Below are 26,063 nucleotides of genomic sequence, written 5' to 3' on the forward strand. Positions count from 1 at the left end.
GGGGGTAAGTTTATGATTGACTTTTTTAGAAACTGCCAAATTATTTTCCAAAGTATTATAATGATTTTATAATCCTACCAGCTTTGTATGAGGTTCCAGTTGCTCCACATTCTCTACAACAGTTGGTATGCTCATTTTTGTTTTTGTTTGTTATTGTTGTTGTTGTTACTTATTTACCTATTCAACGACCTGTGTACTGGTGGTTTTTGATTTGCATTTCTCTAATGCAGGATTTTTCAACCTTATTACTAATGACATTTTGGACCAAATAATTCTTTATGTGTGGGGATGTTCTGTTCTTTGTAGGAAGTTTATGTGCATCCCTGGCCTCTACTCACTGCATGCCAGTAGTACTCTCCACCTCAGCTGTGGCAATCAAAAATGTCTCCACATATTACCAAATGTCTCTAGGGTATAGCAGCAAAATTGCACCCAGTTGAAAACATTTCTATAATGACTAATGATACTGGCCATCTTTTCATGGGCTTATTTGCCATTGATATACTTTCTTTGGTAAAGTGTCTTTTGAAATCTTTTGTCCATTTTTTTAAAATAAATTTATTTATGTTATTTATTTATTATTTGGCTGAGTTGGGTCTTCGTTGCTGAGCGCGGGCTTTCTCCAGTTGCAGCGAGAAGGGGCTACTCTTCGTTGCGGTGCGTGGGCTTCTCACTGTGGTGGCTTCTCTTGTTGCGGAGCACGCATTCTAGGCACGTGGGCTTCAGTAGTTGTGTTGTGTGGGCTCAGTAGTTGTGGCGCATAGGCTTAGTTGCTCCGCGGCATGTGGGATCTTCCCAGACCAGGGCTCAAACCTGTGTCCCCTGCATTGGCAGGTAGATTCTTAACCACTGAGCCACCAGGGAATTCCATTTTGTCCATTTTTAAATTGGGTTGTTTGTCTTGTTATTGTTGAGCTGTGAGGGTTCTTATATATTCTAGATACAAGTCATTTGTTGGATATATGTTTGAAAATAATTTCTCTCATTTTATGCCTTGCCTTTACATTTGTATAGCATTGTGTTTTGAAGAGCAAAAGTTCCTAATTTTGATGAAGTCCAATTTATTGATTATTTTCTTTTATAGTTTGTATTTTTTATATTCTGTTTAAGAAAACTTGCCAAATTAAATGTAACTAAAGTTTTCTCCTGTTTTCTTCTGGAAGTTTTATAGTTTTATCTATTATATTTAGGTCTATGACTAACTTTGAGTTAATTTTTTTGTGTGGTATGAGGTAAGATCAAGGTTCACTTTTTATTTATTTATTTTATAGATTTATTTATTTATTTATTTTTGGCTGTGTTGGGTCTTCGTTGCTGCACGTGGGCTTTCTCTAGTTGAGGCAAGTGGGGGCTGCTCTTCCATGTGGAGCAAGGGCTCTAGGCGTGTGGGCTTCAGTAGTTGTGGCATGTGGGCTCAGTAGTTGTGGCTCACGGCCTCTAGAGCGCAGGCTCAGTAGTTGTGGCACACAGGCTTAGTTGCTCCGCAGCATGTGGGATCTTCCCAGACCAGGGCTCAAACCTGTGTCCCCTGAATTGGCAAGCAGATTCTCAACCACTGTGCCACCAGGGAAGCCCCAAGATTCACTTTTTACATATGGAGATCCAGTTGTTCCAGCACCTATGTTGAAAAGATTATTCTTTCTCTACTGATTTGCCTTGGTAGCTTTGTTGAAAATCAGTTGTATAAGTGTGTGAGTTTATTTCTGGACTCTCCATTCTGTTCAGTTGGTCTCTATATCTGTCTTTATACCAATACCACAGGGTCTTGATTACCATAGGCTTATATAAGTGTTGCAATTGGATGGTGTATGTCCTTCTGTTCTTTTTCAACGTTGGTCTGCATGCTAGATCCTTTGCATTTCTATGTAAGTTTTAGAATCTGTTTGTCAATTCCTACAAAAAAGCCTTTTGAGATTTTTTGACTGGGATTGTGTTTAATCTGTAGATTAGGGGAGAATTGACATTTTAACAATATTGAGCCTTGTAGTCCAGTATTATGGTGGATCACTTCCATTTATTTAGGCTTTCTTTAATATCTCTCAGCAATGTTTTGTAATTTTTAACACAAAAGAGTTTTTTAACTAAAAGTTTTTAATAGGTCAAAAATAAGTATTTTATATTTTTGATGTCATGTAAATGGTAATCTCTTATAAATTTGAATTGCTTGCTGTTCACTGTTTGTTCAGAGAAATACAATTGATTTTTAAATTGATTTCTGTATCCTGCAAACTTGATAGTTCACTTATTAGTTCTATTTTTTCTAGCAGCTTTTATCATAAATTGTTTAGAATTTTCCACATAGACAACCATGTAATCTGTGAATAAAGGCAGTTTTACTTTTTTCCTTTTCCAATCTGGATGCTTTTTATTTATTTATTTGCCTTATTGCATTAAATAGAACTTCTAGTACAACGTTGAATAGACATTGGATTTTGTCAAATATTTGTTCTGTAGCTATTGAGGTAATCATGTTTCCTTTTTTATTATGTTGGTATAATGAATTATATTGATTAAATTTTAAGTATTGAACCAACCTTATCTTTCTGACATAAATTCCAGTGGGTCATGGTGTACTATAGTTTTTAATATATTGCTGGATTCAGTTTGCTAAAATTTCATTAAGAATTTTTGTACCCATGTTAGGGATATTGGTCTGTAGTTTTCTTTTCTTTTAATATCTTTGTCTGGTTTTGGGATCAGAGTAATGCTGGCCTCATAAATTGAGCTGGGAAGAGTTCCCTCCTCTTCAGTCTCTGAAAGTGTTTGTATAGAAGTGGTGTTATTAAATGTTTGGTAGAACTTACCAATGAAGACACCTAGGTCTAGAGTTTTCACTGTGGAAAAGTCTTAAACTACAAATTCAGTTTCTTTAATAGATACTTGCCTATTCATGTTATCTATTTCTATTGAAGTAACTTCCATAGTTTATGTTCAAAGGAATTTGTGCATTTCATCAAAGTTGACAAATTATTAGCATATAATTATTTATAACATTTTCTTCTTATCCTTTTAATAGGATTGGTAGTGATTCTCTTTCTCTCTCTCTCTCTCTCTTTCCCTCCTTCCCTCCTGCCCTCTCTCTCTTTGTACTGGTAATTTGTATATTCTCTCTTTCTCTCTCTCTCTTTTTTTTTTTTTTCTGGCTGGGCCACCCGCCTTGTGGGGTCTTAGTTCCCCGACCAGGGATTGAACCCAGGCCACAGCAGTGAAAGCACCAAGTCCTAACCACTGAACTGCCAGGGAACTCCTATATTCTCTCTTTATAACCTGCTCAATCTGGCTAGAAGTTTAACAATTTTATTGATCTTTTCAAAGAACCAACCTTTAATTTTATTGATTTGGCAAAGGTTTTTAGATATGACATCAAAAATATAACTATAAAATAAAAAAGCTGATAAGTTTGATTTTATGAAAATGAAACATCTTTGCCCTGCAAAAACGCATTGTTAAGAGAATGAAAGACAAGCCATGAACCTGGAGTAACATTTGCAATCCACATATCTTGTAGGCAACTTGTATCCAGAATATATAAGGAACCCTCAAAAGCCAACAATAAGAATATAAACAACCCAATAAAAATGGGCAAAGCATCTAAACAGACACTTTACCAAAGAAGAGATACATGTCAAATAAGCATATATAAAGATGCTAAATATTTTTAGTTATTAGGGAAAGGCAAATGAAAACCACAGTGATCTACCACTGAATACAGTACCTTTAGAGGGGCTGAAATTAAAACACAGTAAATAGCAAGTGTTGACAAAGTGTTGCCATATATTGCTGGTGGGAATGTAAAATGTTATAGCTATGTTGAAAACAGTTTGGCTGTTTCTTATAAAGTTAAACATACATTTACCATGTGCCCCAGCAATCCCATGGTATTTACACAAGTAAATTAAAAATTTTGCCACTCGAAACCTGTATACAAATGTTTATAGAAGCTTTATTAATAATAATCAATAACCGGAAATAACCCAGACACCTTTCAATCAGTGAATGGATTAAAAATTGTGCTATGTCCCTACAATGGAATACTGCTCAGCAATAAAAAGGAATGAACTATTGATTCATACAACAATGTCAGTGGACCTTACATGGATATTGCTAAGTGAAAGAAGTCATATCTAAGAGGCTATATTTTGTATGATTCCATTTTTATGACATTCTGGAAAAGGCAAACTATAGGCACAGATAACTGATAAGTAGTTGCCAGGAGTTGGGGATGGTGGGAGTTAACTACAAAGGGGCATAGCACAAGAGAATTTTTTAGATGATAGAACAGGTCTTCATGTTACTGTGATGGTAGAAACATGACTATGAATTTTTTAAAACCCACAGAACAATATAGGAAATCCAGTGTTTTTTATTGTATGCAAATTAAAAACAGTCAGACAGGATATAGGAGGGGGACTCAAGATAAAATGCAGAGTTTTGGCAAATGACTCTAATTGCATTACAAATTACTGCATTACACATCAGTGACCACATTAAAGGGTTGGGTAAGAAAGGTGCTTGACCTAAGTAGCTTTGGAAAACAGTGTTTTCACTGGATAGAATAGGGCTAAAAAAAAAAAATTTCCAAAACACTGCAGTCTAGTTGGTGAGTTTATTTCTCATAGGGGCATTAGTGAGCAACTCTGAAACTACTTTGAGATGTATACTGAGTTTGAACAAATAAGTAAATATATTGTAGACAATGCAAATCAGATTTCTCACTGGTAGAAAAAAGTTATAAGTAAGCAAAGGGGGAATGCTAGAATGAATCCCATGATGCTGGATTGGAGTTGGAGGTATCAGTATGAATTCACATTTTATTTTATTTTTAAGTATATATACAGTTAGATAGGTACAGAAATATAGATACGTATGTTTATTTTATTTTATTATTTTATTTTTGGGGGCTGTGCCACTCAGCTTGTGGGATCCTAGTTTCCTGACCAGGGATTGAACCCGGGCCCATGGCAGTGAAAGCACCAAGTCCTAACCACCGACTGCCAGGGAATTCCTTAGATATGTATGTTTAAATGGGTTAGTATACATACATAAATTTCCTACTCTGTCCACTGATAGGGCCTAGAAGCAGTGATATCCTAATTATAATGAATGCAGTCACGTGGTTTCTCAATACCGTCATCCAATGAAAAGAACCACAGCTCCTTGGAGAAGGAGTTGATCCTAGTGTTGGGGCAGGCAATATACAAGATGCACCTGGAGCAACCTGTGACACCAAAGCTCCTAAATAAATAAATAAATAAAGCATGTCGAAGAGACACTGAAATTTTTTTAAATGTGGTATATACATACAATGAAACGTTATTCAGCCTTAAAAAAATTCTGACACATGCTACAACATGGATGAACCTTGAAGACATCATGCTAAGTGAACTAAGCCAGACACAAAAGACAAATACTGTATGATTCCACTTATACGAGGTATATAGAGTAGTTACATTCATGGAGAAAGTAGAATGATGGTTCCCAGGGGCTGCGGGGAGGGGAAATATGGGAGTTATTGTTTAATGTGTACATAGTTTGGGAAGATAAAATTGTTCTAGAGGTGGATGGTGGTGATGGTTGTACAAAAAGTGTGAATGTACTCAATGCTATGGAATTATACAATTAAAATAGCTAAAATCATAAATTTTATATTTTTTACCACAATTAAAAAAATAAGTTTATGAAGCAACTAATGAGAGAATTGATTTTAGCAGATATGTTGGCAAAGTTCATGGCAAAATTATCCTGTTTATACATTTTAAATTCTGCTGAAATTAATAAATTATACACAAATTCCACCCTGAAAGAAAAAAAACACAGAAGTCAACCTGAAAGAACACTCAATGGCAAAATATAGAACAATTTGAGAAAGAAAATAAATAATAATATTGATTTTTAAGTGAAAGAAAAAAATTAGTATCTGTGAGTCAATATTGATATAAATAAATGATCGAATAAGTAAATAAGTGGAGAAGAAGGGAGAACTTTTCTGTACAAAAGAATTCCAATTAATAAATGTAGAAGTGATATGGAAAATAAAAAATCTCCATTAGAACATCACAGTAATAACAGCTGCTGGCAAGAACAACCAACAAATGCTAAAGTGAATGAATCTAGGTTTAAGGGAAAATGGCATATTTGCATAGCATAAATGTGTCTCTTCCCGAATATTGTTGCTTATAAAGGGAAAGACAGTGACTTTACAGTGGAGAAACCTAGTAGACACCACCTTTCTCAGGGATCAAGATTAACATCGCAGGTAATGGGATATATGATGTGTGTGCTTCCTGATATGATCTGAGAAGGGCACATCAACTCAGTGACATTCTTCCCCCAATATATGACCTCCTTCTAACCATGAGAAAGTATAACTAAATTAAGAGTCATTCTACAAACTACCTGACCAGTATTAAGGTCATGAAAAACAGAGGAATTGTCACAGATTGGAGGAGACGAAGGAGACATTGGGGTTTAGTTAGGTATTGGCAGCAATGTCAATTTCTCCATTTTGATCATCGTACTATAGTTACATAGGATCTCTCCTATATCTTTGCAACATCTCTGTAAGTATTAAATTATTTCAAAATAAAAGACTAAAAGAAGACAGAGAGAAAAGACTGAAAATACCAAAAGGTAAGGAGATGAAATCAGAAAACTGCCAGTAGGAGTATAAATTCTCGCAACCACCTTGAGGAACTGTTTGCTATTAACTAATTAGAGTGAGAACCTGCATATCCTATGATGTAGCAGTTACACTCCTACGTATATACCATAAAAATTCGTATATATATGCCTCAAAAAACAAGTACAAGAATGTTCATAATGGCATTATTTATAATTGCCAAAGAATGTAAATAATCCAAATGTCCATCAACAGAATAGAAAAAAATAATGTGGTATCTTTGTATATTGGAAATAAAATAACTACACACAGCAATGTAGTTTTGAGCAAAAGAAATCAAATACAAAAGATTACATGCTGAACCAGATCTTTTCAGTGCCTAAGATTTTTAGTTAGGCATGTTTAAAGCGGCATTGATTTTCCACAGTCATCAGAAATATTATTAATGAATAATATCATAGTTGTTTTGTCTGACTTCCTAGTGGAATATGGCAGATAAAGAGGGATCAGTGAGGGAGAGGAGTTAGGCCTATTATTAATCATTGGTCAGTCAAGAATATAGCTCAGTAACAATGTTTAACTATTTTTATTAGAAGGGCTTTGAATATAATAAGTAGAATTGGCGTCAATTAAAAAAAAAAAGCAGAGCTTCGTTTAAGACCTTAAAAAAAAAAAAAAAGATTACATGCTGTTTGATTCCATTTATACAAAGTTTAAAAATTGGCAAAACTTATCTGTGGGGTTAGAAATTAGAATGATGGTTCCCTTTGGGGAGAAGGGAGAGGTAGTAATTTGTAAGGGTCACAAAGGGACCTTTTGGGGTGCTGGTAGTATTCAATTTCTTGCTGTTGGTGGTGATTACACAAGTTTTAATTATATTTATTATAACTCATTGAATTTTACCCTTGTGACTTATGCACTTTTCTGTACATATGTCATACTCTAAGAAAAAGTTTTGAAAATTAAAAAGTATATATATATTTTTTGGCCACGCTGCACGGCTTGCAGGATCTCAGTTCCCTGACCAGGGAGTGAACCCGGGCCATGGCAGTGAAAGTCCGGAATCCTAACCACTAGGCCACCAGGGAACTCCCCAAAATAAGTATATTTTTAAAAATCACATAACTGAGATCCATTTTAGGTGCTTTGATTTGTATTGGATAGATGTGCAAGGCTGGAAACAGGAAAGTCATTATGGAGATTGTTGTGTTAGAGCCTTAGAGTACTGTGTGTAGAGATGGGTAAGATGAAACATTAATGAAATACCAAGGAGATAAGGTTGGCAAGACTTAGCATTTGACTGAAGGTAGTTAAAGATTGGAACTTTATGCAATAGGCCAGAAATTATGAAAGTGATATTTTTGAAAACTTAATCTGTGTACCACTCATAGCATATGCTATCTTCTATTATAATCTATCTATCTGTTTATAGCCAGGTCTTTGCTAGTAAATCACAAGCCTCTTGATGGAAGGGACTGGATTTTATACTTCCTTTTATCTCCAGGGTTTAACTCTCTGCTCCACTACAGTAGATTTATTATCATTTAAATTATCATAATTAGAAGACCAAAAAACAATATATGATGTGTAACTGGATTGGAAAGGACAAGAAAACATCTTAGAAAATACATGAAGGAAATTATATTAAAAAATCTATTGTTAATTTTTTTTTTTTAATTTTATTTATTTATTTATTTATGGCTGTGTTGGGTCTTCGTTTCTGTGCGAGGGCTTTCTCCAGTTGTGGCAAGCGGGGGCCACTCTTCATCGCGGTGCGCGGGCCTCTCACTATCGCGGCCTCTCTTGTTGCGGAGCACAGGCTCCAGACGCGCAGGCTCAGCAATTGTGGCTCACGGGGCCAGCTGCTCCGCGGCATGTGGGCTCTTCCCAGACCAGGGCTCAGAACCCGCATCCCCTGCATTGGCAGGCAGACTCTCAACCACTGCGCCACTAGGGAAGCCCCTATTGTTAATTTTTAAAACTCTTATCAAATCATACATAGAAGGCTACTTTAGTAACCTAATGAAGAATTATCTATCTCAAAGCAATAGCCAGCCTCATACTCAGTGGTAAAGCAAGAAAGACACTCATAGTAAAGAAGGTAGTAAGAGAAGGGGACAACTACTGATCAACATGAATATTTATCATTGTTTTGTCAGTGTAATAAAATTTTAAAAGTAGGTATAAATATTAGAAAGGAGACCACAGTATCATTATTTGTAGGTTGATATGATCATCCATCTCTGGAAAACTCAAGAGAATTAAGCAAAAAGATATCAGAATAAAAGATTTCTGGACTTCCCTGGTGGCACAGTGGTTAAGAATCCGCCTGCCAATGCAGGGGACATGGGTTCGAGCCCTGGTCCGGGAAGATCCCACATGCCGCAGAGCAGCTAAGCCTGTGCGCCACAAATACTGAGCCTGTGCTCTAGAGCCGGCGAGCCACAACTACTGAAGCCTGCGCACCTAGAGCCTGTTCTCTGCGACGAAGAGTAGTCCCCGCTCTCCGCAACTAGAGAAAGCCCGCGTGCAGCAACAAAGACCCAACACAGCCAAAAATAAATTAATTTATTAAAAAAAAATTTCTGTAAGTTAACCTTCTTTCCTCCTATTTACACTTTAAGTCATTTTTTAAGTCCAGTATAAGTCCCACTTTCTCCATGAAGCCAGTGCCAAGGAAAGAAGGGGGATGGTAGGGGGAACTAAAAAGAACCAACCTCATTAATGTTGTCGCCACTGAGTTTATCCACTTACTATCATCGATTTATTCAACAAATATTTATCACCTCTTCCTCCCTTCCATTTCCTCCCATGTGAGGTAATCACTGTCAAGAGCTTGATGTTTATTCTTCTCCACCTTTCTCTATGCTCATTCAAGTCAGGTTCCCACAGTCAGGTTCTGTGACACAGTTACAATGGCCTGTCAGGGCTGCTAGCTGCATCTATTATCTGTTCTCTCCTTCTTTCATAATAATAGAATTTTTATCTGTGCACATGGCTACCAGCAAAAGACTATATTTGTCAGCCTTCCTTTCAGCTGGATGTGACCATGCAACCAAGTTGTGCCACTGGAATTGAAATATGTGTTAATGTGTACAACTTATTAATCTGAACATCTGGTGATGTCTTAAAAGGAAGGAACATGCCTTCCCCTTTACTTTTTCTCTTTCCTAATGACTGGAATGTGAACACAATGGGAAGAGTTGGAGCAGCCATGCTGGACCTTGAGACGGAAGCTTTATGTTGAAAACGACAGAAAAATAAGATCAAAAGAACATAAATCCCCTGGTTCCCAACACCATTGAGACACTTATTTACCTAAACTTTTATAAGAGGGAGAAACATTTATCTTGTTTAAACCACTGTATATGGACTGTTACATGCTAACTGATACAAATAATACAAAATAATACAAATAATACAAATCTTGAATAAGACAAGTTGTTCCTTTTTTTTCAATTTAATTTTTATTTTATATTGGAGTATAGTTGATTTACAATGTTGTGTTAGTTTCAGGTGTACACCAAAGTGATTCAGTTATACATATACATATATCCATTCTTTTCCAGATTCTTTTCCCATATAAGTTATTACAGAGTATTGAGTAGAGTTCCCTGTGCTATACAGTAGGTCCTTGTTGATTATCTATTTTGTGTATAGTAGTGTGTATATGTTAATCCCAAACTCCTAATTTATCCCTCCCCCTAACATTTCCCCTTTGGTAACCATATGTTTGTTTTCGAAGCCTGTGAGTCTGTTTCTGTTTTGTAAATAAGTTCATTTGTATCATCTTTTTAGATTCCACATATAAGCAATATCATATGATATTTGTCTTTCTCTGTCTGACTTACTTCACTTAGTATGATAGTCTCTAGGTCCATCCATCCTGCTGCAAATGGCACTTTTTCATTCTTTTTTATGGCTGAGAAATATTCCATTGTATAAATGTACCACACCTTCTTTATCCATTCCTCTGTCGATGGACATCTAAGTTGCTTCCACGTCTTGGCTATTGTGAATAGTGCTGCAATGGACACTGGGGTGCGTATATCTTTTTGAATTCTGGCTTTCTCCAGATATATGCCCAGGAGTGGAATTGCTGGACCATATGGTAGTTCTGTTTTTAGTTTTTTAAGGAACCTCCATACTGTTCTCCACAGTGGCTGCATGTTCTTTCTTCAAGGAGCTCACAGTCCAGCATGGAAGACAAATCCTTATAACAGGATTTGATAAGTGCCGTGACAGAGAAGGCACCAGGTACGTGAGGCCATTGAGGGGTAGCAAGCGTAGTCTGTGGAGGACATATGTTTTATCCTGGATCTGAAGGAGGGGTAGAGTGTAATCCGTTCACTCCTGCTTGAAAAAACACTTCGTAGGCTTCAGTGACAACACCCTCCTGAGTTTCCTCCTACATCTATGGCTGATCCTTCTTGGTTCCTCTTCCTATACCAGCTGGTAAATGTTGGCCTTTCTCAGGGTTCTCTCAGTATATTCTCTCTTGTGGTGACCCCTTCATTCCCATGATTGTAAATAGCACCTCAGTGTTGATGACTGCCAAGTCCAGCCCTCTCTTCTGAGTTTTGGACTCATAGACTTAATTGACTACTTCACAGCTCCACCGGCAAGTCTCACAGGCACCTCCAACTTATTATGCCAGAATGTGAACTCTTCCTTTCTTCCCTCCATCCTGCTCCTCCCACAGTCTTCTCCCTCTCACTGAAGGTTGTCACAATCCACCCAGTTGCTCGAGCCAGAAACTTGTGAGTCATTCTTAACACCTGCTTTCCTTTGCCTCCCACACACAATACATCACCGAGCGTGCTGATAACACTTCCAAAAACTCTATCTCAAATCCATCCACTTCTTCTATCCCCACTGCTCACCACTCTAGTCCAAGCCACTGCCAGTCTCTCTCCTCACCACTGGTTACTTTCCAGCCGAGCCTCACTTCCACTTCTGCCCTCTGCAGACCATTCTCCACACAGCAGCCGCAGTGACCTTTTAAAGGCACAAGTCAGATCTCCTAAACATTCTTCAGTGGATCTCACTGAAGGTAAGTTAAAATTCAAAATGCTTGACATGATACCCAGGTTGCTGCCTGACCTGGCTTTTGCCTATTTCTCCCACCTCATCTTTTGACATTTCCCCTTAGGCCACTACTCACTCTGCTCCAGTCACCAAAGCTTAGCTCTTTGCTGCCTCAAGGCAGCTCCTTCTGTGGGGAAAGGTCTTTCCAGAACTCTTTTCCTGGTCATCTCCTACTTATGCCTCAGGTCCAGTTTACTGGTACTTCCTCAAAGAGGCCTTCCCTGTCTTCCAGTGTAAAGTACATTCTTCATTTTTCTCTTGCATAACACTTTGTTTTCTTTCCTGTGGAAGACTGCTAGTTGACTCCCGGAATCCATTCTCCCTTTCTTTTGTAGCAATGGAATTTAGCTGGGTCTTTGGCCACTTGGCCAAAGACTATGTTTCCCTCCTTTGCACTCAGATGTGGACACGTGACTGTTTCAGCCAAGGCGATGTGCATGGACATGATGTGTGCAAATGTGAGGGCTTCCATTTAAGGGACAGGGCTTATACTCTCCCCGGCCCATGTGCTGGAAATGGTGAGAACTGAAGCAGTCACCCTGGACCAGACATGGAATCCATGTGTTGTGCAGATGGTGAGGTCGCACCATCAGCCTTGGACTGCCTACCTGTGGACTGTTATATGAGAAAAAAAATTCAAATTCTATTTGATTACTGGACTTTTGAATCTCTTTGTTACAGTAAAGGGGGCCTTGGTGTTTTGTTTTTTGTTTTCTGTTTTGGTGGTACCACACAGCTTGCAGGATCTTTAGTTCCCCGACCAGGGTTCCTGGGCCCTGGCAGTGAAAGTGCCAAGTCCTAACCAATGGATCACCAGGGAATTCCTTTGGATGGGTTTTAAGTAGAGAATTAAGGTCTGCTGGTAGCACATCCAGGAGGCACAACACAATGTGAAAGGTGCCCTGGGATGTTGTGCAACCCTATGGGACTGCAAAGAAATCACACTGTCAGATGTTCTTAAAGATTACTTTGGTTGCAATAGGGAAAATTGATTGGATGAGAAAACACATTGAGGCAGAGAGGCCAGAGAAGTGATTGTCATAAAGCAGAGGAGAGAGAACCTCTCGGATTAGCATAGCACAGGAATACAGAGAAGAGGTCAAATTCCAGGAATATTTTGAAAGGAGGACTCCGCAAGGCTTGGTGTTTACTGGGTATGGTAGGCAAAATCATCGGCTTCTAGAGACGCCCATGTCGTAGTCCCAGGAACCTGTGACTATATTACCTTACATGGCAAAATGACTTTGCAGATATGATTAAGTTAGGGTTCTTGAGAGGAGGAGATTATCCTGGACCATCAAGGTGAGCCCAGTGTAATCACAAGGGATCTTATAAGAGGGAGGCAGAAGGGTCAGAGTCAGAAAAGGCAACATGGTTGCTGAAGCAGAGGTTAGAGTGAGGTACTATGAAGATGGAGAAAGGGGCCATGAGCCAAGCAGCCTCTAGAAGCTGGAAAAATCCAAAACATGGATTCTCCTCCAAAGCCTACAGATGGAATGCAGCCCTGCAGACACACTGATTTTAGCCTGGTAAAACCCATTTCGGACTTCCGACTTACAGACATGTAAGATAGTAAATTTGTTATGTTTTAATTCACTACATTTGTGGTAATTTATTATAGCAGCATAGAAAACTAATATGCTGGGTGTGGGTGTAAGGGTGGAGGGAGCGGTGAGTATAGGACCTTGTACAACTGGGTGGATGACGTTTGGGAACCCAGAAGTAAAAGCCAGGGGGGAGGGGCTGAAGATGGGTGCCTGTGAAACAACCTGCTGGAATTAGCCATACAGATCTGGCACTCAGGAGAGAAGCTGTCCCAGAGAGAGGGGTTTGGGGACATCCTCAAATATTCCATGATTAAAGCCAAGGGAGGGGGTAAGAGCAATCACAGAAGAAAGAGAAGAAAGAAAGGCCTAGAACAAAACCAAAATGGAGTATACAAAGGGGAGTGGCTTGAGAGGAAGAGCAAAACCCAAGGCTGTGGGTCACAGAAGTCTGAGGAAGGGAGAGTTTCAAGGTGGGGGACACTCAATAGTGTCCAATGTTGCTGAGAGAGAAAAGTAGATGATACCATTTGCCTTAAAATAAAATCCCCAACCTGCCATATGTGAATATACATGTTTGTAAGAGTTTGCATGAGCTAGGAAGAGGGATTGGTTAAGAGCCAGGGCCCTGAAGCTAGACTACCTAGGTTCAAACGCAGATTCTATCACTTACAAGTGGTGTGAGCTTGGTAGTTACTTCACGTTTATATGCACCAATTTCCTCATTTGTAAAATGGGGTGATAACAGTACCTACATGTACGTGACTGTTGTGAGGCTTAAATTAATAAATACATAAAAAGGGCTTTGAACAGTACCTGGCACAGGTAAGTCCTATATAAGTGTTAGCTGTTTGTTCTCATTATTACCTACTGTAATATGTTTGCTTTGTTATTTAAGAATAATCAGTTCTGCCAAAGGAAATAAGAGAAACAAACACTATAAGGAGAAGAAATGAAATTAAATGAAAGTAAGTAGTTTGTGAGACAAAGTAAATAGTGCATATATGAGCTGAACGTAGAGAGGAAGGGTTGGAAGGTCCAAATAGGCACCAAATATTCTTGATACAGTAAATATTCATGAGGCATATTAGCACTCAATATTTAGGCAGGATTCAAATGACCACCCACTGGTGACAGCTACACAGCCTCCATTTGTTCTCTGCCTGAGAAATGCAGATAAAATCCACAGCTGCGCATCGGGCTAATTGGTGAGCTGGAACTGGCCAGCCATCCTCGCCCCTGTGTCTCTCAACAGAGAAAGTGTGTGCTGGCTCTGGCCCCAGGTACCCTCTGACTGCCAGTATCAACCTCAACTCTGGTCCTTGTAATCACACCATCAGCACCAGAAGGCTGACTCAGGAGAGAGAGGCACAGATTCTACACATGTTTCATAAAATATACCACCTGCTTGTACCCTAGCCTGAGTGTGTTAATCTACTCTATCTCCTGACTTCTTACTCTGCATTTTAAATTGATTCAATTAGCCATGTGATTTCAACACCCTAATTTTGTCTTTGAGCCTTTCTGTACAATGACCTCTGGGATAGCTTGCCTCGTGGTATACTTGGAAGCTAACTTCCCATACCACACCAACAGTTACCTCACAGGGGGTAGGGAGATATGGGAGGAGTGGCAGTCACTTTTTCTTTATGCATATTTGCATCTTCTCCTTAGTTATACTGAAAAGGGAAGGGGCTACCAGGAAAAAAAATCCTGCCCTAATAAGGCCAATTAAAACAACATTTTCTTCTGTGATGACCCTTGAGGCTACCCTGTCCTATTTGAAACCAGCTTTAACCTCTAGGATGATTTGGCTTCGCTTTTCAACATGGAGCCACTTCTGAGCAGCTGTAGGTTAAGAACAAACGCCCCCCCCCCCCCCCCCCCCCCCCCCCCCCCCCCCCGGCTCCTGCCCTCCTTCTGTATACAGGAGAGAACCTGAATCTTGTTAGACCTGGAGTCCGCTCACTTTTCTTTTTCCTTCTTTTTCAAAAGGTTGCTTCTTTAATATCTGGACAGATAAGAAGGATGATAATTCTGTTATGACAGCTACCAACTGGGTACTTTATGAGCCGTTCAGTTCCAAATACTGCAGGGGAAGATGTCTCCGGGCCACACCAGACCAAAATCTGTCAATCTCAGAGTCCAACAACCACCTTAATCTCTTTCATATGAAACTTGAGCACTCACTGCTTTTCATCGTTTTGCTTTTATCAGTATTGCAAGTGGATTTATCATGAGGCTAATGGAGCATAAGCTTCAGGGACCCTTTGTAGGTTCCAGGAGGGGCCACAGTGACTTTGTAATTTTGTTTTATTCTTCCTAAAGAGGGACCTCAAATCCTAAAGCTTCAGGGCCTATAAAATTCTCATCGGTATGATTTCGTGGTTAAAAGCTTAAACGCTGGAGATAAAAGACTTTTCACCCTTTTACTATTTAGTCATTTTAGGTTAGTCACATTAAATTTCAGCCTTGATTTCCTCAGTTGTAAAATGGGAATAATAGTACTTATACTTTTAGGATTACGGTAAAGCTTCAATAGTACTTAAACAGTGTTTCATGTATAAGAAATGTTCATCGATGCTAGCTGCCATTATTATTGTTGTTATTCCCAGAACAAGACGATAAGCCTCCTGAGAACAGGATCTGGCACCCCAAAGGCCCATCACAGGCACCCAAAAATACTTGCTGAAGGAATGATACCTTTTACAGCCAACTCCACTCTCCCCACCCCCTCTGCGTGTCTAACCAGAAATACAACTATAATTGCGTTACTGATGCGACACACACGGTTACCTCTTCAGCAAGATGCCAGATACTCCGTAGCACTTTCTCAGTTTGAAAGCGTGCTTTAGTCTCAGCCCTTCCCCTGTGAGTCCTGAAACCCCGGTTGTTTGCCTCCTGTCTCTTGCCAAGCTCCTCTCTCCCGGGTCAACTGAGGACAGTCGGCCACGGCCACGGCTGGCCGAGACACGCTGAGGCAACGCATTAATAGTGTTACCATTCTGCTTGGCACTGACTCAGCGCTTTATAAACGATGGCTATTACTGTTGCTGCTGTTGTTATTATTATTATTATTACAATTCCCAACCAGCCGGCCATCTACTCTCTGCCCCCTCCCCCCGGAGCTAGGCCTGCATCTTTTGCCTGGGGTCGGGGTGGGGCGGGTCTTAGCCGGGACCCGGGGTGGGGGGACCTGGGGATAGACCCTCGCGTCTGCTTTCCCCCTTCGCGGCGCGCTTCCCCGGCAGAGCCGGGGCGGCCGGTCCCCCGGGGCCGCCAGGGCTGGCGGGAGGCCGGGAGGAGCAGCCGTCGACGCATCCGCCGCCGCCGCCGCAGGAGGCGGAGCGCCGCACCTGGCGGCGGGTCCTCGGCGTTCAGCCCTGAAACGGGTCCAGCCGGTAGCGAGCGGCGGAGGCCGGGCCAGAGGAGGAGGAGGAGAGACGGTCGCGTCGGCCGGCGTGCTCGGCTCGCCGCTCCCGGTCCCCCCACCGGCCCGCATCCCTCCGCCGCGCCCCGCCCCGCCGCAGCCCCCGAGGAACCAGTGACCCTCCCGAGATGGTCAGCGCCGTCGCGACAGCCGCCGCCCCGGCGCCCGGAGCCGCCGCCCCGCGCCCGGGGGAGATGGCTCCCCGCGCCCCGCGCAGCTGAGCTCCCGCCGCCGCCGCCCGCCCGCCGCAGGTGAGTCGGGGCCCGGCGCGCGGGGGAAGGGGGCGCGCTAGGCGGGGCGGCGGGGTAGCCCCACCCTGGGCTCCCCTGCAGGGGCCGGGCCCGGCCAGAGGGCGAGGAGCCCCCTGCGGCGCGCACACCTGCTGTCGCGGAGGGGCTTCCGAGGAGGGCCCCGGCGTCAGGGCGTGGGGGGGGGGTGTCTCCGATACCAGCCCCGCTCGCCCGCTACTGCCTCCCTCCCCTTGGACCCGAGTCGGTTGTCATCTTTTGGGGCGCTGAGGGCAGCTACAGCCTACACCCCCGGTGCGCCCGGCGCGGGCAGCACTTCCGCAAACGTAACTGCAGTGGGGAAAACAAAGGCGCTGCCCAAGGAAGCCGTCGCCGGCAGCAGCCAGGGTGCCGGGTGAGGGTTGCGCCCCAGTGTCCAGGCCCTTCTCGGCCCGGCCGCACTCGCGCCCTTGTCATAACCGTCCTCGGGAGAAAGAGGGAGGCGAGAACACCAGACAGTCCGAGTGCAGGGACGTAGCCACTTGGGTGGCAAGAGGAGGAAATTGACAGCGTCTGCTTACCCAGGTGAATAAATACGCAAAAAAATACCTCTTTCCCTTGTCTGCTATCATCCTGGGAGAAATTCCCCGCCTCCGTGTTGCTTTACTTAAGCCTGGCCTAACATGTCCCTAGAGCCATTTTGAGATAACAGTCGGGGTTTCTGGTCCTTTTGGGTCCTTTGTATCCCCTACACAGCTCCCTGTAATTTTAAGTAGGATGGTGAAAAATTCCAAATGCGACTTTCCCCTTCATTTATCCCATCTGCACGTGGACAGGCAGGTGGATTCATTACCCTTAAGGCCAGCACACGGTGCATTTCGCCTCTCCCACACGCATTCGCAACCACAAACATTTCCTTTCATCCGAAAATCTTTAATAATTAAACATTTTACAGAGCTACTGGAACAGATGAAATCTTGCCTATTAGTAGTAGAAAAGAACCTTGAAGAGTTGAGGTTTTAATCCCAACTGGTGTCTAAATATTTGTATGCTGTTGGGCATGTCACATCTTCCTGAGCCTCAGTTTTCTCACCTGTAAAAGGAGATGGTTGGATAGTACAGTGGTCAAGCTTCCCCCTAATTGTTGTTCTAGAAGCTTAGGATTTTCTGGAAATCTAACCTCTTCAAAATAAATGAATGTAAAGGGTGGGTGGACGTACAGTTGACCAACGACATGTGATAAAAGCAGATGTGTTTTTGGTAGTCCTCTGGTGTCTGCAGGGCATCTCTTCCCCAAGACATGACCACTAGTCTGCTAAGGGTGTATGCATCATTGATGGCATTGTTAAGTGAAAGGAGAGGATAGGAAGTCGCCTCACTGGGAAGGTCGGCTTTTGACACTTTAAGCTGATGGTCGTCAGCAGACACGGAAGATATTTTCAGTTATTTTGTGGTAGTCAGATGGCTTGTGTTTACCACAAGTTGTAAGTAAAACTTAAGATTGCTTTTAGGAGGAAGCTGGGACATTGCTGCTGAGCCCAGGGCAAGACCCCCTGGGGGAGTAGGAGGAGAAAGGATCATATTTCAATAATGCATTAAAGCTACTAAGCATGTTTACAGGAATTTATTTCTAAGGCACTTTCTGTATCTGTATGAATAAGGTAAATGTAAAAACATGAAGGCAAACCAAAACACAAAGATAAACGAAACAGCAAGGTTTGCAGGTATTTGGTGATATGAGGTACTGGATCACCAAGTCTAGCATATATAATTTCTGGATTATTAACAGTAATAAGGCATTTTTTGAGCACTTAGTATGTTCAAGACACCATCTTAAACACTTAATTTCTATATCTCTGTAAGATAAGTCTTGTCGCATTTTATGGATGATGAAAAGGAAGCTCGAATGGTTAAGGAACTTACACAAACCACGTAATCAGTAAGAGGTGGAGTTAGGTTTGACCCCGTGTCTCTGGCTCCAAAGCCCAGGAAATTTCCACACGGTGTCCCTCCCTATTCAGGACCCATTAAGTCTTACCACCTACGCAGGTGCCTTCCTTTGCTTCTTGCCTTTGAATATTAATTTCATTTCAACATACACACATTACATATGTTAACATTTATCTGTGTAAGATAATCTGTATAGTGCATATATATTTATGCATGTATGTTTACCCATTTGTTCTCACCATTTTTAGGTTGAAGGCAAGTGTGAAAATGAATATAACCAGATATATTTAGTATTAGGCTGACAGGTTTTTTGTTTGACTTCTTTTGATATTCAGTAAATCTTGATTTAGCAGTCTCATTGTAGGGAAAGGGAGAAATGCAATAGATGTAAATGTATTTGTTAGCTGCTTTGGCACATTGTCTTGGGAAAACATCATGATATGGTAAGTGAAAAAAGGAAGAGATTTATATACAAACCATCATACAAGCACACATATACCGTGTTGTCTCCAAACTGTTGACAGTGGCTTCCTGAAGGAAGTGGGTTCAGATGGTAAAGAGAAGAGGGTACTTTTACTTTTTACCTTATAAAGTTATGTTTGGGCTTAAAAAGCTTTTTTTTTTTTTTCAACAAGCATTTGTTCTTTTATTATAGAAACTAAAAAGAGAAACAAAAGGAATAGAATTGATTCACTTAATAAAAATCAAAAATAAAAAAATTGAATGTGCCTAAACTCTGTAATGTTAGAGAACTGAAATATGAGACTCAGGAGATCAAAGAGGAAGGTGGTATTCTGGGAATTGCATGTGTAGGAGCAAAGGGTGACGAGTCTTGGATGACTAAGTTTTACCTTTTCTAACAGTATCTATAGGGTGTTCTCCAGCACCCCCAATTTTCCTCCCCAATAAGAATGCTTTGGTGCACCCATCCCAATTTACCTGCTGGATAGGGTGATAAGAATTTCTTCCTGCTCTTGCTAGTGGTGGCTGTCTTTTTTTAAAGCATAATTGTTCTTTATGTAGAAGGTAGGAGTAGGAGAAATAAATTTACCTGCTGTGTCATTTCCTGAAATTACGGCATTCTGGATGACTTCAGGTGTAATTATTTTTAGTAACATAATTTCAGGAGCAGGAAGTTGTCAAGTTAATCTAGTCTGATGCATATATAAACATACATATATATGTATAGATACATATACATATGCATATATGTACATAATCTTGTCTGATGTGTATATATACATACCGATGTATATATACAAATCCCACAATTCTGTTTTATGTAATACTAATAAAAATCATTGCTTAGAATCCTTAAAAATTAATACATTTCCCTGCTAAGACTTAGAAATCCAGAATCAAATACATTCAGACTTTTCAGAATCAAGAAAACACATTCTTCCTTGTGTTTTGTACCCAAAGGAAAAGTGAATAAGGTTGGTTCATTATAAACGTAATAGGCAATCCCGAGAAAAACATAATTGTAAAATTATTTTGCAGAAGAGATATTCTGACCATTTTAGGTGTCATCCAACGTTTCATTTAAGGTTCTAATTATGTTTTGGGCTGAGGGAAATCTCAGTCTTTTGATTTAGGAAACTTTGTTGCTCAGTAGGTTCTCTTTAAACCCAGAAATCAAGTGCAAAATCCTACCCTAGTACAAAGCCAGTTTTGGTAAAACCTTTTCCTCAAAGCAAAATGAATGTGTTATTTCCCAGGGCACAGCATTTTGGATTCCTGGGAAATGCAGACGTACACATCTGCTGTGAATTCTCTGTGGGGCAAAGAAAACACCCTTAATGTCTCCATCAAGAACATTCCATTTGGATATGATTCCTTCATGTTTAATTACCCAACATTAGCTGTCTTTGGCCATTTATTATACTTTACTGGCATTTTGGAGGGTGAGAATGCCTGTGTCAGCCTGATTTGTTGTCCTAAATCCTGAATGACATGTTATCCAGTACTTAGCCCTATTGTTGGGTTTCAGTAGCTTTGCTTTGTAGCTGGTTTTCCTTCTCTGTATTTATAAGATGCTTATTTTACTACTTTGTAAAATGGCATTGTTTAAGTTACTTGGCTGGGTAGCTTTTGGAAACTATCAGAGTCATTTGCTAAGATATTGATTTATTGGCGCTGAGCCCAATAGAAAACTAAACCAAACCAAAACATAAAAAATGTGGAACACCTAAACTTTGAACCTATATATTAATATGTGTCTGCTATAGCTATTGCAACTCTGGTTGCTAGTTTGTGGCTCTAAATAGCATGCAAACACACACACACACACACCCCTACCTCAGCACCAACAAAAAATACCCCAAATGTTGTGTATTAAAAGTAGCTTTCATCTGCCTTTGTCTACTGTAATGTGAATATGGCTGAGCCATAGATGTGCTGATGATTGTGTTGAAGAGAGTTAAGGTTTGGAAATGTGAATGACTGGCCTGTACTGCCTTGTGACCTGGTGGTTCTGCTGTATTTAGGAAGGGGAGAGAATGGGGCAAAGATGGGAAGAAATCTAGGCTCTTACAAAAACCGTATTCCAGAGATATAAAAGAGGATTGAGTAAAGGATGGCCGAGACATCTTTTTTGACATTTGTTCTGGCCTGTGTTTGAGTAGGGGAGACAAATTCAGGGAATGATGTGCAAGTAGAAATCAGGGAAGTCCAGCTTTGAATGACTCTGAGGAAATGTTTTGATGTGAGACCAAGAGTGGATCTTGGGGGAGAGGGAGATGGGACGTTATGAGTCAGCAGTGGCCGAGGGAGCTCTGGTGTGGCTTTGTTGGGGATAAAAGGGGAACTGGAAAGAGGAACTGGTGGTGTCTCAACAAACCTGATTTGTGGGTTAATTGTGCCCAGCGAAAGTGAGTGAGAAGCCTAGGCTAGTAGTTAACTCCCTGCGTGGTTCTGTAGAGAGACCTGGGTGCCCCCCACCCCACTTTCCCCACGTGGCCACTTTGGGGTGAAGAGCGGAAATGGAGCGGCAGAGTCCAGGACTTCCAGGGGAACTCTGAGCCCCAGAACAGAGGAGGAGTGAGTCCCTGTGAGCCATGTGGCGAATTCTTCTCCTATAACTGCTCTGGGCTTTTTTAGGCCCAAGGTTAAGGTAGAACACACTTGGCCCAAGGTAAATAAGGCCTCGCTCAACAGAGCCAACCCCAAAGCCCCACACTAAACACTTAAAGCAGAACCATACAGAGCGATGTGGACACTATCTATGACTTTTAAAGAAGTGCACTGATCTGATCCACCATAGCCAAGCTTCTGTAGCTATTGTGGGGTGCCTTCTTCTATTTCAAAATGCTTTCTGTGGAATCGTGTTTAACTGATGAACAGATGGAGCCCAAATTCACCTTTATGAGGGAGTTTGAATAAAAGAGTATCAAAGGGGTAAAAATGACACACTTTTAAATTTTATTTCCTATTAATGAGGTTCTCCTTTTTGAAGGTGTAATATCTTTAAGAGTATCTCAAAGCTCTTGTATAACTGGCCCTTTCAGTTGTTCTACTGGTGAGCAGGATCAGCACAAGGATAGGCAGACTTCAACTGAGCACCTCCAAGTGACCTTCCAGGAACTACAGGGTCAAGGTGTCCCAGTTATCACTCAGATACCTTGTATTTCAAATAATGCCTTTTAAATATGTATTTTATTTATTTATTTTATTATTTTTTCAAAAACGTATTTATTTATTTTTTGGCTACGTTAGGTCTTCGTTGCTGCGCGCGGGCTTTCTCTAGTTGCGGCGAGCAGGGGCTACTCTTCATTGTGGTGCGCGGGCTTCTCACTGTGGTGGCTTTTCTTTTTTTTAAAAAATTTATTTATTTATTTATTTATTTATTTTTGGCTGTGTTGGGTCTTCGTTTCTGTGCGAGGGCTTTCTCTAGTTGCGGCAAGCGGGGCCACTCTTCATCGCGGTGCGCGGGCCTCTCACTATCGCGGCCTCTCTTGTTGCGGAGCACAGGCTCCAGACGCGCAGGCTCAGCAATTGTGGCTCACGGGCCTAGTCGCTCCGCGGCATGTGGGATCTTCCCAGACCAGGGCTCGAACCCGTGTGCCCTGCATTGGCAGGCAGATTCTCAACCACTGCGCCCTGGGGTGGCTTTTCTTCGTTGTGGCACGTGGGCTCTAGGTGCGCGGGCTCAGTAGTTGTGGCTCGCGGCCTCTAGAGCGCAGGCGCAGTAGTTGTGGCGCACGGGCTTAGTTGCTCCAAGGCATGTGGGATCTTCTTGGACCAGGGCTCGAACCTGTGTTCCCTGCATTGGCAGGCAGATTCTTAACTACTGTGCCATCAAGGAAGTCCCAAATATATATTTTAAAAGTGATATATGCTCATTGGAGAAAAATCCAGTAAAGTCTAAGAAAAAATTAAAGTAACTCCTAATTTTACTTCTGAGAGATAACCCCTAGTAATATTTTGGTATTGTTTTCATATCTTTTTCTAAAGTATAGTTTTTATGAAGTACATAGAGTTACAAATATAAACTCTTACAATATATACAGGTTTGTGTCTTGCTTTTTTTCACTTAATGCAGTGCACAGATCATGAGCTTTTCCCCATATTCTATTAATTCTATTTAAGTTCTATTAATTAACTGCAGTTTTTCCATCCTGTGGATGTAAGTTTCTATTTTTCTCTCATGTGGACATACCATAATTTATTTAACTGTTTCTATTACTGATTGCTCACTTTGTTTCAGTTTTGATCATTATGATAAACATCCATACACTTAAATCCTTGCCTTCCAGAAAGACTATACTTCTACTCTCAGTTAATGAGAGTGACTATCGATCTTCGTCTTTACCAGCATTGAATAATCTCATTTTCAAAAATATTAGTATGGCATGTTTATTGAAGTATCTCATTTCTTTAATGGGCTAGGTAATAAATCTTTTTCTGAAAGAAACTGATAGCACTTGGTACTTCTCAATTTATCAGAGTCCTAACAGCATAAGAAGCAAGATAATTTTAGATTACATATGCTGGAATGTGCTTAGGATATAAATGATTATTTTAGACTATAGTGTGCTTAGGGGATATAAAGAAGAGTCATTGACGGTAGCTGCATGTCTATAGAAGAATGTATCTTAAACTTTGAGGTGTGTATTTTCATCTAGATTGTAAACTCGTAAAAGATATGTCTGAGAAAGAAACACCTATAAATTTCTGTTTAGAATGCCTTGTCTTATAGATAGACTGTATACTCTTTAAGACTCTTAAGTTTCTCAGTGTCTAATAGTGCCAGAATAGCCACATAATAATACCAGTCTTTTATTGAATAAGCATTTATCAAGCACCCATTATAAATATAGCATTATTTTACATACATATACGTGTACTGGTGCTCTAACCCAGTGTTATAGTACCAATACCTGGAGTTGTATTTTTATTTCTCATTATAATTCTTATTTTTCCACAGTCTACTTTTCCTGTGTTCCTAGTATTTTTAGATTTTGGGCCCGTAGTCCTATACTAATCGTATTTGCCCAAGTCCTTTTATGAAAAGATTTGAAAAAAAATTAAATGTATGTCTGTGTGTATAGAAAAAGCATTCACATAACTAGGTTTAAAAATAAACCAAAAAACATTTTAATAGAACTTTAATTTCTTTTTTACTCATATATATTCTGTATTAATTGCTTCTCAAGTATAGCAAGCAATAATTTATAGAGGAAAATCTAAAACTTTAAGTAAACAACATAGCTTTCAATGTCAGTCTTTAAAAAAGTCTTTGTTTTATACTTTGAAAAGATAAGAAAAGAAAAAAAAAGATAAGCTAAGATTTTTCTGTGTTAGCTTCTTGGCAAAGAAACAAAAATTGTGTTTATAATCATTAAAATAGTAAATAATTTGATAATAGAGACAGTTTTCAAATGACAAGAGTTGACTTGCTGTGGCTTCTGCTTTCACTGTGGCCTGTGCCCATGCTGACCAGGTTCCAGCCTTCCCTCTTTCTCTCCTCTTCTAACCCGGTACCTGTTCTATTACCTAGAAGGTGTTTGAAGACACCGTTGCAATGCTGGCATAGTTCTCAGGCTCCCACATGAAAATAATTGCACTTGTAGGGTTCCCAATCTGAGAAACTGCATAATGTTGGAAAGCTAATAGGAATTGCATAAACATTTATTAGAGAAATACATGTATGATGGTAGCATCAATATACATTTGAAAATGAGTGGAACATGTATGTATGACACATTTATTCAGTGCTTTCAAAGACCACTGGCAGTAACTCCATAGCTCCCACAGGCTAGAACTGTTGCCCTGGAGGAAGCCAGTGGCCGGTGAGTCCATGCCCACTTCTGTGGCTCATGGCTGGAGGGGAGTGGGTAGGGAAGCTCTGGGTGGGCTTGTCTTTCGAGACCTGTTGCTGGCATTCCAGATTGAAAAGTAGAAGAATTTCCCCCAATTTTGAAGTTATGCGCTTTGTAACACTGAGGTTAGCACTCTTGGTTCAGTAATCTGAGTACCACCACTATTTGTAAGATTATTTCAATGGGAAAATGGTTTCTAAGCTTCAGCAATTGAAGTACAATGAATATTGGAAACCCGGCTGTTCAGGAGTTTGGTTATTTTAAACAAACAATTTCATTGCCGTGTCTGGCTATTGATTTTGGTTTAGAGAGAGATGACTATGCACTGGTTCTATTTTTACAAAGTTTCTGTGGCCCCCTTAAATCCTTACATTGTTTTCCTTCTTGACAAATAAATGCAGAGTGTCAGCAGCAGCATATTCAATTAATTTTACTTCCTATTTTCAACACCTATTGGATTTTTTTTTTTTTTGGTTGGAGAAACAAGATATAAATATATTTTAAAAAACCTTTTTCTTCCATGCTGTACTATGAACTGTTACTTGTTCCTCACACTGGGCTTGTTTTATTTATTTATTTTTTAACATCTTTATTGGAGTATAATTGCTTTACAATGGTGTGTTAGTTTCTGCTTCATAACAAAATGAGTCAGCTATACATATACATATGTCCCCATATCTCCTCCTTCTTGCGTCTCCCTCCCACCCTCCCTATCCCACCTCTCTAGGTGGTCACAAAGCACCGAGCTGATCTCCCTGTGCTTGCGGCTGCTTCCCACTAGCTATCTATTTGACATTTGGTAGTATTAGGAAGTTTATTTGAGAAGGAAACGAAGTTCGGGGGCCTGCTTCAAATTTATACTGTAAGCTCTTGGCACAATATTTA

At 40.5% G+C, this 26,063-nt stretch overlaps 1 protein-coding gene across 4 annotated transcripts in view; it reads left to right on the forward strand.

The window, feature by feature from the left end:
- The first annotated feature begins 16,539 nt into the window (after nt 1-16,539).
- The window catches only part of MFSD6 (major facilitator superfamily domain containing 6), a 72,243-nt gene continuing 62,719 nt past the window's right edge, over nt 16,540-26,063 (forward strand). For 3 of the 4 annotated variants that reach the window (XM_036858924.1, XM_036858926.1, XM_036858927.1), the window contains exon 1: nt 16,540-16,932. The gene's annotated coding sequence lies outside the window, so the exon portion shown is untranslated. Of the gene's footprint in view, nt 16,933-16,957; nt 17,494-26,063 lie in introns of those variants that run through there. The other variant, XM_036858925.1, reaches the window with a different exon arrangement.

This window comes from Balaenoptera musculus, chromosome 7 (assembly GCF_009873245.2).
Source record: "Balaenoptera musculus isolate JJ_BM4_2016_0621 chromosome 7, mBalMus1.pri.v3, whole genome shotgun sequence".
Lineage (NCBI taxonomy): Eukaryota > Metazoa > Chordata > Mammalia > Artiodactyla > Balaenopteridae > Balaenoptera > Balaenoptera musculus.